The sequence below is a fragment of the Carcharodon carcharias genome, chromosome 3 (assembly GCF_017639515.1).
Source record: "Carcharodon carcharias isolate sCarCar2 chromosome 3, sCarCar2.pri, whole genome shotgun sequence".
Classification (NCBI taxonomy): Eukaryota; Metazoa; Chordata; class Chondrichthyes; order Lamniformes; family Lamnidae; genus Carcharodon; species Carcharodon carcharias.
This window is the reverse complement of record NC_054469.1, coordinates 227,332,558-227,348,113: the sequence shown is the minus strand read 5'-3', so window position 1 is coordinate 227,348,113 and position 15,556 is coordinate 227,332,558. Positions and strand designations below refer to the sequence as shown.

The following is a 15,556-nucleotide window of genomic DNA, read 5'->3' as shown; positions in this document are numbered from 1 at the left end:
TTTTCCACTAGAGCCTTGTTCTATTGTGCTCTGGCCATGTTGAAATGCCAATCAAAGTTCCACTGTCATTTCACAAAGCCAACACCAGCATGATTCAGTAGCAAATTGTTCGCACCCATTTTAAGTCTATGATTTGTTTTTCTGTTTCAATATGCAGTACTATTAAAATCCTGGAGAGAAGCCCAAGGACACTCCATTTCCACTTCCCTCTTCCTCCCAGTGGCACAGCTGCTGATGGATACTGAGTGACCTCAACACATGGGCAAGCCAATATGCAGAGCAGACATCTGTCTGCTACAGATATTAGGCAAACTTCAACATTCACAATTTTGTTCTCCCAGGGACGATCATCTTACTGTCAAGATGATACCAGTCACTTTTCTTCATTTCAGCTGCCTGGTTGCAAGATGGCAGGCGGACCTGTTTCCCCTTAGACGTGAGAAGCACTCTAAGTTGGCTTAATAAGCACATTTCTTTCCCTACCCTTCCAAATTGGGAAAAATACCAGATTAAAATCTTTAAAATTTCATATAGCCAAATGCAAAACTATAACGAGCAAATTCCGTTCCTAATAAATCAGTTTACTAAAATCAGATATTTTCATACAACTTAGGTAAAAGCTAAACATTTGTTCGAGATCTTGAAAAAGAGAGGCTTGAACTCAACAGTACTGGAGAAGAATGGGTTAAGCTGCTGGAGGGAGAAAATAAGCATTTCACAAATTCAGGTGTGCATTTCACACTTAAGGGACCTTGTGCTACACAACCACTTTTGACCACAAGGACAAATCAGATATTAGTCCTTTTTTGTTGTTAAAAGTCAATAGCTAAATGCCAGAATGGTTTGGTACAAGTTTCAAGACTCCAATGGAGCTACAACTTCCAAAAAGAAAGGACGAATAAGTTATTGTAAAACCAAGTTTAACATTTTTAAACTGTTATTCGCCTCCAGTCTGATTTTCACTGCCACCACAGCCCTGAAATGGCCAAAATTAGTTCACAAATCACACCTTCTGGCAGCGAACATGATGTTTTATCCCTGTATCTGAAGTCTTTGACTCTGATGATGTCACCATCCAATATCTCTCCTCCACTCACCAGCTGAGTGGGACCTCACTCACCTGGCTCCATTCTGAGCTATGCAACTTTATCATCCTTTCCTACCTCCATAACCACCTCCAGTCCTACAGCCTTCCGAGATATCTACACTCCACCAATTCTGACCTCTTGCCCAAATTTCATCACTTCGGCATTGGTGACAGTGACTTCAGTTGCCTAGGCCCAAAGTTCCAAAATTCCTGCCTAAACCTCTCAACCTTGCTTTCCTCCAGTCACGTCTTAAAACCTACCACTTTGACAAAGCTTTTGGACATCTGGCTTAATGCTGCTATGTGGTTTGGTTTCAAACCTATGTCAATAATGCTCCTTTGAAGCACCGTGGGGCATTTTTGTTTTATTAAAAGTGCTATGTAAATGCAACTTGTTGTTGTAGCCAAAATATTTCGAGCAATGGCTACTTTTCCCATTCTCATACCTTGTTTCAGAACCTGTTCTTGCTCCCCTTCTATATAATCAGCTACATGCTGCTTTTTGGTAACATCATTCACAGACACTACATCAGGCTCCACTTGTACATGGACGGCACCCAACTCTACCTCACCGCTGCCTTTCCTGGACACTTCTGCTGCCTCAATGTCGTCAGACTGCGTGACTGAAATTCAGTCCTAGATGAGCAAATATTTTCTACAATTGAACATTGGGAAGGCTGAAGCCATTGCCTTTGGCCCCTTCCACAAGCTCAGCCCTTGCCCCTCATCCCAGATCCCATTCTTTGCCAATGTCTCACCTTACGCATTTATGAGCTTCCAACTCCATACCCACTCCCTACACAAATACCTCCCACTATCACCACCATAACATTGATGAAAATTTCAACCCCTGAAAAAAAAAAGGACAGATAACTCGAACTCAAGTTCTGTCGAAGGGTCATGAGGACTCGAAATGTCAACTCTTTTCTTCTCCGCCGATGCTGCCAGACCTGCTGAGTTTTTCCAGGTAATTCTGTTTTTGTTTTTGCCTTGTAAAACCAAGTTTAACATTTTCTTTTCCCACCTATTTCCATTTTTTTTTAAATGAATTTCCATCCGTTGTTTTATCTCTACCTCTTAGCCTATTTCAATCCCTTTCCCCCACCCCACCCCCACTAGGGCTATCTGTACCTTGCTTGTCCTGCTTTCTACCCTTAATTAGCACATTCCTTAGATAATATCACCACCTCTTTGCCCTTTTGTCTGTGACATCTTTTGGTTATCTCCACCTATCACTGGCCCTCTATCCAGCTCTACCTGTCCCCCCCCCCCCTTAAACCAGCTTATATTTCACCTCTTTTCTGTTTTTCCTTATTTCTGATGAAGAGTCATTCAGACTCAAAACGTTAACTGTGTTCCTCTCCACAGATGCTGTCAGACCTGCTGAGTTTTTCCAGGTATTTTTGTTTTTGTTTTGGATTTCCAGCATGCGCAGTTTTTTGCTTTTAACATTTTTAAAATATTATGCACCTCCAGTCTGATTTTCACTGCCACCACAGCACTGATATGGCCATAATTAGTTCACAAGTCACACCTTGTGGCAGCGACCATGATGTTTTATCCCTCTATCTGAGGTCCTTGACTCTGATGATGTCACCATCCAATGTCTCTCCTCCACTCACTATAATGAAACCATAATCCATGCATTGGTTATAGCCAAACTCCACTCTTTCAGTGTTCTCCTAGCCAGCTTCCCAACTTTCACCCTCCATAAGCTGAAGCTCATCCAAAACTCTGATGCCCATATCCTAACTCGCTGATCTATATCGGCCTTGATCCAGCAATGCCTCAATTTCCAAATACTCAGCTTAGTGTTTAAATTCCTCCAGTCTTGTCCTTACCAATCTCTAACATTTTCCAACCTCACAGCCTGAAAATTTTGCATCCCTCAACTCTGGCCTCTTGTACATCCACCACACCCTTCATTCCATAGTCATAGTCAGCTGTCAGGGCCCTTAACTCTGGAATTCCTTCCGTAAACCATTCCTGCTTCACCCTTTTCTCCTCCAAACCTACCATGTTGACTCAGCTTTCGGCCACTTGTACGAATGTCTCCTTCCTTAGCTTGGTAAAGTTAATCGAATTACGTTTTTGTGAAGTGCCTAAGATGTTATAGGACATTAAAAGAGGCTGTGTTAATGCAAACTGTTGTTACTGTTGCTGAATGCCAAAAACAAAACAATAAATTCATTATCAATAATGTATTAACTATGTGGACTTTTTAAAAAAGCTTCAGATAAAACAGTAGTGTTTTGAATTTCATGTCCATGATTTTAATCCTGCAACAAAAAACTACAGTCTGCCACTATCGCTGGGTCAAAATACTGGAACTCCCTCCCTAACAGCGCTGTGGGTGTACCTACACCACAGGGACTATAGCAGTTCAAGGCAGCAGCTCACCACCACCTTCTCAAGGGCAACAAATGCTGACCCAGCCACTAAGACTAGAAATTGACGTAACTTATTTTATTCATTTACAGGATGTAGGCATCGCTGGCTAGGTCAGCATCTATTGTCCATCCCTAATTGCCCTCAAGAAGGTGGTGAGCTGCCTTCTTGAACCACTACAGTCCAATGGTGCAGTGCTGCTAGGGAGGGAGTTCCAGTATTTTGATCCAGCAACAGTGAGGGAACACTCCTAATAGATGTATATATCTATGAAATAAAATAAATTCCCTTTTGTACCAGACATTAAGAGAGAACGTTTTACAAAAATCAATTTCTTACAAGTTTAACTACATTTTGGCATGTAAGAAGATATGCTATGAAATAATTACATCTTTCATTATTAACAGAAGAAACCCCATCCATGAGTAAATGTTTTACTCCTTTCAACAATAATTAAAATTCAGATTAAGAAGTTAAGAAAAATACTCTCCAGGTAGCCTTCCCACCCCCCCTCCAATATTTCAAGGTCCTCTGCACTAGCATTTGACATCAATTAGCACCTACAAATAGTCACAGCCTTTTCGTTTGCAATAAATACACAAATCACAAATATTTTTACAGGTTCAGAAATCAGGAAACATACAGAGGGGCAGGCAAAATCAATGGAGGAGGATTGATTACATATTCCAACCAGCAAACATTCAGCGTCTTTAAATCTTTAAAGGATGAAAAATACCCTTCTCTACATTTCCCATTACTCGCCTCTTTCAAGAGGATAAGACTTTGTAACCTGTCCATGTTATCCATGACACTGCCCAAGAGTTCTTCAATGCGCAAAGTCTGCAAAAGAACTCAGCAAACACAGGTGCCCTGGACTAGGGAAAACTTATATGGGGATGCAGCGAGGACTGAGATCTGAATTTGGGTTTCTTAACAGACAAGCACTGCTACCACTGAGTTGATAGGATAATGCTATGGCTATTGCATAAAGTAGAATGCCCAAGAGTGCGCAGCCAACATGGATTCACAACAGGCTACAACTAGACTTCAGATAATGTGAAGCCAAGTGAGGGGAGGCTAGCTCCTGGAGCTGGTGTCACACATCCTTACTCAGTGCGGAGACAAGCATCAGTTCACACCCAGAATTAGATCATACGAACACAAGAGTAACGGTCTAACTCTCCTTTTAGTAGCCGGCCTGGTTTACTGGAATCTTTCAGGCAACTTCAGCAACTAGATTAAAACCCTGCAGAAAACAGAGACATGTTGCCAAAGCTTTTTGTTTTGTACTCACCAGGACAAATGCAAGAATGCCAAATTTCAAATGATCACAACAATTTATACCACAAGAGTTGCTGATTGTTTGGCTGACTCTTATTGGTCAAGGCGTTGCCATGGAGAAAGCAATGGAGAACTATTGACTCCCCAATTAAGCTCCTGGGTAATTTTTTAAAAAAAAGATGCGAGGCTTTGAAAATATTGATTTTGTTTGCACAGAGAAAGATCCCTGCAGATGAATGTATGTCATTTCTGGCAAGCGTGATTGAGCTAAATTGCTTTCCCCATGGCAGAGTCGACTTGCCAACCAATCAGCACCCTTTTCTCTTGTAGTACAAATTGTTGTGATCGTTTGAAATTTGAAATTCTTGCGTTTGTCCTGATGAAACACTTCGGCAGCATATTTCTCATTTCAATAATATTCAAGCTCTGTACCACCAAGTGATTGTAAATTAAAATATATTATTTTGGTGGATTTTGAAAATCTAGCTTGAATCTTTATCTTCTGTAGAGAGCTGGCTAGCCATTATGCCCTCCATAATTTAGAACCTAAATCAATACAACCTTGGGATTATAAAATGGTTTCCATATGAAAAAGGACATAAAGAGCATCAGGGAAGTAGATAAATAACTCATCTATCTCATTCATAGTTGGCATGACAGCCATGTATTGGAGTTGAACAAGATGAATCGAGTCTCAAGCCGTGAAAGAACATGTAGGAGACTATCTTTTACTGTTGTTTTAGCAATTGAAGAGGCTTTGATGTTGCAGATTATGTGCCATCAATATGCAAATCTTTCTACAGGCTTTCAGCCAATAAAAACCATTTTAAAAAATCAAACCAAAATCCATTTTTCAACTACTCAAATCTTTTGTTTGCCTCACATTTAACTATTTTGAGATTTATTCCTTTCTGCTATCAAACTGCTAGTCATTGAGGGTGCTGACAGGGTGAATAAACTTTGCTAAAGCAGAATTCTATAAAAGATCTTACTCAATTCAAATGCAAGTTGGGTCTCGCAACACACTGATGCATCTGATGTGGCTCAACTTCACTTTTGAGAAGCAGAAATAATTCTAGTACGGACTGGATCCAGTTCCTTAAAAACAGATCAGCTGAACTCTACATTCATCAATTAACAAACTATTAATTTTCCCTCCAGTCAAGTCCAAACAACAGGACAATGCAGTAGGAAGCCAAAACAACTAGAAGCCAGGAACCTATTTAATTATTTCATACACCATACCAAATGGAAGGTTTCCAAACACTAGCTCAGACCTAGCAGGAACAGTAAATTATCCCAGTGCCACAGAGACTCTAGGACCAGGGGGCAGGGTCAAAAAATTAGAGCTAGACTTTCGAGGAGTGAAATTAGGAAACACACATACATGTAGTAGTTGTTTGGAACTCTTCTCCACAAATGGCAATTGATGCTACTTTAATTGTTGATTTTAAACCTGGTTGACTGGTTAACAAAAAGAAAATCTATGGTATTACAGTATATTGGGAAAAAGTGTGTGTGTGTGGAATTAGATTGCAGATTGGCCATGATCTAATTGAATGCGAAACATGCTCGAAGGGCTAAACATCCAAGCCTGTCCTTTGGATGAGGTGAAAGGTGGTCACTTTATGGTGTGTCAAGCACAAAATGTCTGGTTTGTGTACTTTTTGACCTACCAATATTATTTCTGATGCTATACAAGTATAAATTTTTCTAAGCAAAGTTAGGACTGTTTTAATTTGGAAAGGCGACTGATAAGTTAGGCAAAGAGCTCCTAGGCAAATGTATTTTTCCACAAGTTCCTATCCACTGCACTAGAAGGCAATGAACCAGAAATAAAAAGAAATGCTGCTACAGTTGGTGAAAGGATGGTGCCAAGTGCTGTTTAAATAGAATAGCAAAGGATTAGTTAGCCTAAGTCATATGACTGTAGTTAATTAGCAACAAACCAAACATAGGGAACAAGGTTAAAAATTGTAAAGCATTGATTTGGACTATTCCAAGCCTTATATAATAAATAACCAACAATCTCCATACAGGACATGGCATTATACAGTCAACTGTGATCATTTTGCGAGATTACTGCTGTTATGAAAATTTATGGAAACGTGAGAAGTGTTCATTTAGACAGGTGCTTAATATCTAAATCACTTTCCAAGCAAAACCTTGCAGCAACTGACATTGCAAAACCGCATTTACAGTATGGCAAGTCCGTTCATCTTCTCTGGAATCTGCCCTTTTCCCACTTTGGGCCAGGTTTCAGATCAACAGCAACAATATAAGAAACAACACAAAAGTTGTTCAAAAGTCATAGCTGTGACTAATATTCTGGCTGCTGACCTTATTGCTCATGAGGGATGGGCGGAGAGGCTCATTCAGGCCAACAATGCAAACACAGCTTTGATGATTTATTTTGGCAGACTCAAGTGCTCAAGGAGTCCACCCAGGAAAAATGGCTGCCCGTAGTAGTAATTTACAGTTGCTGCTCCTCATCAGCAGAGAGCAAAGAGGTCTCAGACTGCTATTCCAAGATGCTGAAGGCAAGCACACCAATCCATTTATATCACTATGCAACTCCCACAATTGAGAGCTCTATCACTAATATTAGAACATAAATGTAGCATTTCAAAATGCGAAAAAAATTGGCTTACTCAAGCTTTAAAAATTGGAATATCAAGAAAGCAGTTCTTCTGAATCTAAAACAATTTCAGTTGTCGATTAGTTCAATAGCTTCCACTTTTTTTGTAGCATCCAGTGGGATTCCAAATTAAGAATTCTTCACGAGATTATAATTTCTCCCTAAGTATTAAAACGATACATCATCAGGCATACTCTGGTGGGACACCCTGGGCTTGTTTACACTTAGCTCACCCAAAATATGAAAGTCTAGATGAAAAAACGCTGTATTATTATCAGGGAATAGCAGTTAAAACTCAACAGCATCAAAAATATTTTTTGCATTTGGCTTCAGGACTGTAGACAAACATTATATCACCAATATTATGGAAAAAACACAAACCGAATGGTGAACTCTAAAATATCTGTGCATGTTGTAGGATTGGATTTGTCTCAGATACTAAAAGTTTCTTCCTGTTATTCAGAGAAAATGACATGAAGATACAGTTCACTATCCCAATAATATTTTAAGCTGACAATAACCTATTGAACCTTTCCTTTGGTCTATTTTTAAATTCTGTCAGAGCGGCACGAGAGCATATTTAAATATTGCAGCTTAAGTGTAATTTAAGTAAAATGTACCAAACCCAATTTAGCAGTTTCACTTGCAATGTTACTTGGTTTGCAAGACAAGTTAAAACTATGTAAAAGCAAGCACCAACTTTATTCTACCTTAATTCTGACTGTAGGTCACCAGTACACCCAGAAACCAATGCTAATGCACACCATGACCATATTATTCTAGTACCACTGTATTTTACCACCCAACAAACCCAAAACAAAACCAAAACACCATGGTTTTTGTTCTCAGTGCATATCTGCCTGTGGCTTCAACAAAGGAGGAGAATAATGTAGACTGTTGGAAAAATACTGCAGTTTTCAACAATAAATTTGTTTGCAACTTCAAAAAGCATCTACAAACAACAAGGATTCAGATTTAAAAGCATTGATGTTGAATTGGTGGTGGCAGATGAAGTTAAGACTGAGGAGGACAGTGCACACAAATCAGAACTACATTTTATTCAACAACCATATACTTAATAGCTAAAATGCTTCTCGCCAAGAATGTAAGTGTTATTGCTTTAGATACTGTCTCAGAAACATAGGGGGAAAAATAAGCACAACTTATAATTTTGCTTTCTGCATTACTATTTGTTTGTGATGCTCTATATTACTTATAGGTCATGGGGAAACAGTGGTATTGTCACTGTAATAGTACTCCAGAGAGCCAGTTTAATGTTCTGGGGATCCAAGTTCGAATCCCACCAAGACAGATAATGAAATTTGAATCCGTTAAAATTTGGAATTAAAAGGTTGATGATGACCACAAAACCATTGCCGATTATCGGAAAAACCATTTGATTTACTAATGCCCTTTAGGGAAGGAAATCTGCGACCCTTACCTGGTCTGGCCTATTTACGACTCCAGACCCACAGCAATGGGGGTTACTCTTAACTGCCCTCTGATCAAGGACAATTAGGGATGGGCAATAAATACCCATCCACCCAGTGACGTCCACATCCCATGAGAGGATAAATAAAGTGGCTTCAGTGCAACCTCGCTATCAGAGGCACTTTAGAGAATAAATGAAGAGCCATACACGATTCCAGAAACCCAGATCAAAAGCTATGGATAAGCACAATTGTTTGCACCAGATGTTGGGCAGTAACACTTCTTCCAGCCAAAATACTCGCAAGATCAATGGTATGATTTATACACTGATGGCCTTTCACTCAGCAGCTGGTATTTATATAGCACCTTTAGTATAGTAAATCATCCCAAGCAGCCTTATAGGGTGGTAATCAAAAAAAATTTGACACACAGATTCACAAGATGACTTTCAAACAGGTGATTTGATTAAAGGGATAGATTTTAAGCAGCATATTAGAGAAGGAAAGAGAGAGGTAGGGACGGAGGGAGGGGATTTCAGAGCTTCAGGCCAAGGTAACTAAAGGCACAGAGCAATTCAAATCAGGAATGCGCAACTGGCCAAAAGCAGAGGGAGCGCCAATATCTCAAAGGTTTTTTGGGCTGGAGAGGATTAGAGATAGGGAGGGTTGAAGTAATGGAAGGATTTGAACACACAAGGATACAAATTTTAAAATGGAGGCACTGCCAGACCAGAAGCCAATGTAGGTCAATGAGCAAGGGGTGAACAGAATTTAGTTCGAGTTAGATTATTTTACAAAGAATGCAGAGTGGGAGGTCAGATGGGAGAGCATTGGAATATCCAAAGGGATGGATTAGGATTGGAGCAGATGAGCTAAAGCAGGGGCAGAGATGGGCAATGTTATAGAAGAGCATCTTGGTATAGTAACTGTTTAAGGAATGTAGTGACTGTAGCTTTAAGACTTATTGTACTGCGTAGTATCACGTTACAGTGTGAACGAATCAGCACCAAGCACAGGGAATCTTAAGGGTGGAGTTTTTTGTCTAGTTGTGGATCTTGATGGAAGCATGTAACTGCTGCTGCAGCCCTGTAAATAAAGTTCACTGTTTCTTAGGAGAAACCTGTCTGGAAAATCACATCCATAACACTTGGTGATATGATGTGCCTGACTGAAATATTTTCTCCAATTCACAGCCAAGACCAACTTTTACTCTCCACTATAAAATTGGGCTATGGAGGTAGAAAACCAAAAGTAGAATGATTTTGCTAATGTCTCTTAGGAGTTACAATGAAAGGGTCAGACACACAGCTGACCATTCCTCTCTTACAAAGCACAGGGTCACTTCTTGTTATTTTCTGTTTCTCTTGGTCCATTTTATATCAAACACCATTTTTGAACACAGCTTCAACCAGTCATCCTTCCCACCCCCACCTCCCACTCTCAGCTCATCCCCTCGGTTCAAAACAGCCAGAGAATTTCATCCACCTGCATTTTATTTTTAAAAGAATCCAGAATATTTAGATAGCCAGGTAATTACATCCATTTGCAGAATCTCTTGCTGGCACATTATCTAGGCTGCATTGAATTTGACAAAAGAATTAGCAGAGGCCATCTGTAAAGGTACTGCCCAGTGCAAGACTGAGGCATACAACTCACAAAAAGTACTAGATTCAATGGGTTTTGAACTACCCAATTCCTGCTCCTCTCTGAAAACCAAAAAACTGCTCTGGAAAATACATAGCTGGTTGTCAGGTATGCACAAAATACTGGGCACCTACAGCCAAATAGTCGGCTGCCACTCACTATCTTAGCTTGGTCAGTCATGACTGGCACTGGTGGTGCCTTACATCTTCAGAAAATGATCAACTCCAATAGCAGGCTTTTAAATGAAGTGTAACAGTGATTTTTTTCCCCAATATATGAGTTGAGGGTTCTAAACTCAGCCTCTATTAAACATCTGCTCCCTTAATCAATGCCATTAGAATTGAGTCTGTTATACACTTGCTGATCTGAACCATATATAAACAGAGGGGTGTTATTAAACATGCCATTCAGCTTCTTACCACTTCATTTGGTGCACTTTGATGCTTTTTTCCTTGTAGGTCTAACTTTCAAGTGTAAAAACACTTATTAATACTAAGCATTTTCATTAAAATGCAAAAAGTCAGCATCTTTATAGGTTCTCACATGCACCAGCAAGCAATTATTATTCCTTTATTGGTCTGAACTGGTAACCAGCAGCTACCTGACTTAGGGGGCCTTACAGCTCATCTTGCTCTCACTCAACATTCACTTGGGCATTTTCAACAAGGGGAACAGGATTTCAATCAGAGATGGAATCCTGAAGAATTTCCCTTCCCCTACTCCCCAACCTGCTCAGGACAATTGTATCACCCTGGTGTAAATGGAAGCTCTTTTTCTTCACACCACCTCAGCTGAAAGCAGCTCAGTAATGACTGGACACTGAAGCAGAACGTTCCAAACCTGAACTGCTCAGCTGTTAGCTGGCGAGATTAGCTGAGCAACCTGGGCTCTGTTGGATTCACTTCCTTCCCCATTCTTCCCTGCCCCCATCAAATGGTGAAGGTCAGGGTGGTACACAGCAAAAAAACAGCAGTTCCTGCTTCTGTGGCAGTGCAACATGCTATGCAAACATCACAAGGCAAAACAAAGAGAGATTGGATGGAAATACAAGCTCACATTTCAACCAGACAACTGCTCACAGGTCTAAGTGATTTAAAAAAAAAACCTGAGCCTGTTTTCCATTAGGATTAGCCAGAACTCACTAAAAAGGATCACTTAATTTGTTTAATGCTCTGCTGCGTTTTTTCTCTCTCACACACAATCATAAAATGTTCACAGCGCAGGAGGCCATTCAGTCCATCACGTTGGTGCCAGCGCTGTGTAAGAGCACTCCCCTGCCCTTCCTCCTTAACCCTACAAATATTTTCCCTTCAGATAATTATCTAATTCTCTTTTAGAATGCCATGATTGAATCTGCCTCCATCACACTTGCCAGCAGTGCATTCCACATCCTAACCACCCACAGTGTAAAAAGGTTTATTCTGACTGGCAAAAGAAACAATCAAATTAAATCAGTGTCCTCTGGTTCTTGACCCTTCTACCAGTGGGAACATTTCTCATTACCTACTCCGCTAGAACCCTCCTGATTTTGAGCACTCCTACCAAATTTCCTCTTCTCCAAGGAGAGCAACCCCAGCTTCTCCGACCTATCCATGTAACTGACGTCTTTCATCCCTGGAACCATTCCCGGTAAACTTTTTTTTGCACCCTGTTTAATGCTGGCATCATTTCTTCGAGTTCTCTGACCGAAAGCAGGTCCAACCCACAGCTCCAGGACCTCCATCATGGGTTGGGCAAGTAGGCACGTCCTGAATTCACCCCTGTTGAAATAGGTAATGAACCCTGTGCTGTTGACACTAACCTGATCCACATCAGCCAACCAGCCTCTCAAAGAATCTGAATCGCTGTGGCTTTTTCACATACATGTTGTAGTCTGGAGCAATGGATAGTGGTGATAGAGGCTCCAATTTCTTTCCGTCACATGGCTGACCAGAAATCTCTCCCACTCTTACTGCCTGCCATTGGTGCATGTTGGAAGCATTTACAAATTGATACCTGCTTGACCACATAATGAACACACCTTCCTTGGCCATCAAGTCCTGAGGTGGGACCTGAACCTGGAGCTTCTGGCTCAGAGGTAGGGACACTACCCACTGCACCACAAAACCTCCTAATCCCCTCATATATTTTCTAAAATATGGTGCCCAGAATTGGAGACAACAATTAAGGCTGAACCAGTGAAGGTTTATCATAATTTTCTTGCTTTTGTATTCTATGCCTCCATTATAAAGTCCAGGTTTCCTTATGCCTTAGGGACCACTTTCTCAACCTGCCCTGCCATTTTCAACGACTTGTGCGCCGCACATACACGGCAGAATATGGAGAGTATAATATTGCAGATGTCTGTGCATTCAGTTACCAATCACACATCATAAATCCAGTACCTGTGTGATCATAAGCGTGGAATCTCTTACAAACCTCCCCTCCCCGGCCTCAAGTGACCAATCCAGATGTTATTTCTGCGGCGAAGGGAGAATATTTTCCTTTCATGGAAACCCCATTGTGCAACAATCACTCACGTCTCCTCTTGTCACAAGACTGCAAAATAACAGGAGGGCTTGGGAACAATGTCGCATTTCACTGTGCTGTAACTGTACGTCCTCGTTAAACATTAAATAACACAATTCTCCCCGAAGATAACTGACAGGCAGGTAACCGGTGTGGGAAAAATAAAGGCTGTACCTCAACACAAAACAGCTCTCATTTCACTGGTTATTTGTTGTTGTTAATAGTATCCTATTAGCCAGCTTCCAATTATAATGATAATTGAGCTCAGCTCTTTTTAATCACATTGTTCATTCCTGGCGTTTACACTCAGTTAGGGAGAAAAGAAATCCTCCAATCATGAAATGAACGGAGAGCCCTCCAGCATCCATATGGCTTTCAGCCTCTGCAACAAACACCATAAAGTGAAGCTTAATACACCCGCGGTTAAATATTCAGGGTCTGTTCGCACTTACTGCTTGGGGAGCAAGAGAATTCTTGAACAAAATCAAGTCTGTTTTTTCAGTTGGTGCTCTCCAGTCCTCGCCGTCCTCTTTGACCTCTCCAGTGTTCGTTCCCTTTTTTTAAGTCCTCGGTTTCCCAGGGACTGCAAATGACTTTGGTCTTCGTGCAATTCCACTTGCCTTGTTGCCACTTCTCTGTCACTCACTCGCCCTTTTGCAGCGCTGCAATGGTCTTTTTTTTACATTTCATGTCCCAGCCTTTCATTGATTCCCCCTCTCTCTCTCTCTTTCTCGTTTCCTTTTCTGTTTCTCTTTATGGACGTTATCACAGCATCAATCCATGGGGTGAATGTATGGAACAAGCCGGCTCCATTCACTTCGCTACTTGTCTCAGGGAGTAGTCACACTTCCCTCCTTCCCTCCCCCTGCGCCTCTCAGCTGTTAATCCAAGCCGGCTCCCTGTCCCAAACAGCACGCTGAAATAATTACTCACTCGACTCTCACAACTGCAACGTTTTTTTTAAAAAATTACTACAATACAAATTATAGAGCAGCCCCGGCGTTCCTCCTCCATGCTGCACTCGTCAGGAGCTCTTCCCCCCTCTCGCTGTCAAAGGCAGGGACTACACTCGAGGTTACGTCAGCCAATACTGCTCACATTCACTATCTGAGGGAGGGGGGAGGCTCTTTGCACCGGAAGACCAACAAGTTTTTTTTGGTGGAGGGGGGGGGGTTCTCCAAATTCAGGAGTGTGGAGATTGATTGTCCTGCCCCTATCACTCTATCACTGCCCTGATAGGCATCTGATAAGAACACAGACTGGGGACCAGGGCCATAGACATTCCTGGGCGTATGACATGTTTTTTAAATCATTGTTAAGTCAGTCATCATTCTCATTTTGAATCTTTCGCCTCGGCCCCTCTCTCTCTCTCTCTCTCTCTCACTCACTCTCCATCTGTGAGTAACGTATTCCTGCCTTCAAGGATCCTGACACCAAACTGACTGACATTGGTATCACCCTCACAACAGACACAGAAAATGAGGGAAACACTCAGCAACTCCAGCAGCATCTGTGGAGAGAGGAACAGAAACTTGTCTCTCCCACCAAACTAAAGGCTCTCAGCCTGTGGAAACCGTTGTGTATTTCCCCGCCCCCACCCGGTAAATGTCCCTTTTTTCTTCTTGGTCTATTTCCTGTCATGTTGCATTGATGACAAACAACAAACGTCTGAAATAAAATTCAAAGTGAAAGCACATTTTTGAATAACGGAAATGTGTCATCCTTTTAAAAAGTCAAATATGTCATCTTTGCTTTTGAAATTGTGTCCCAAGTACAGTTAAAATGCATATAACGCAAAGCAATTCTTTTTTTTTAAATGTATATATTTATTGAAAAGTTATATCTTCTAAACCTATGTTTAATGGTCCAATGCTTCTCCTGGACTGCAAGGACAATTTCAGTCTGATTGATTGTTATCTATACAATGCACACATCTGGCACATGAATCCAACATGGTGATACTAATAATCAAAGCAAAATATTGCAGATGCTGGAAATCTGAAACAGAAACAGAAAATGCTGGGAAAAAAAACTCAGCAGGTCTGTCAGCATCTGTGGAGAGAGAAATATGACCCATACGGACTCAAAACATTAACTCTGTTTCTCTGTCCGCAGATGCTGCTAGACCCTTCGGGTCATATGGACTTGAAATGTTAACTCTGTTTCTCTCTCCACAGATGCTGCCAGACCTGCTGAGTTTTTCCACAACTATGCACTGAGGGAAGCACTAGAGCTCGGAGCAGCAAAGACTCAATGGGGAAAGGGCACCGTCTAAGGCCCTCTTACACCGAAAACCTGGAAACCTTGTAAGACGTCTCAGGCATTATGCACCAGAGAATGTTTGTTTTGAAGTGTAAATGTACATTGTAAACATAACCTGTAATGGCGAACAGAGTGAGTCACTTCTGACTGTACCAGAAGAAACTGAGCTATATTGCATTTTATGTAATATCAAATCTCAAGTGTTATGTAATGCACTTTTACAAATGTTATGAATAAAGTATATTTTTGGGAAAAAAACTCTGAATTTAGGAGAGAAATATTTGGTTTGAGTTCCCAATGTTTTTATTCTTTCACAGG

General features: G+C 41.0%; 1 protein-coding gene across 5 annotated transcripts in view; it reads right to left on the bottom strand.

The window, feature by feature from the left end:
• trak1a (trafficking protein, kinesin binding 1a) overlaps positions 1-14,003 on the bottom strand; it is a 239,424-nt gene extending 225,421 nt beyond the window's left edge. For 3 of the 5 annotated variants that reach the window (XM_041183851.1, XM_041183850.1, XM_041183856.1), the window contains exon 1: positions 13,429-14,003. The gene's annotated coding sequence lies outside the window, so the exon portion shown is untranslated. The remainder of the gene's footprint in view (positions 1-13,428) is intronic. The other 2 variants (XM_041183854.1, XM_041183857.1) reach the window with 2 other exon arrangements.
• Between the last annotated feature and the right edge of the window lie 1,553 nt (positions 14,004-15,556).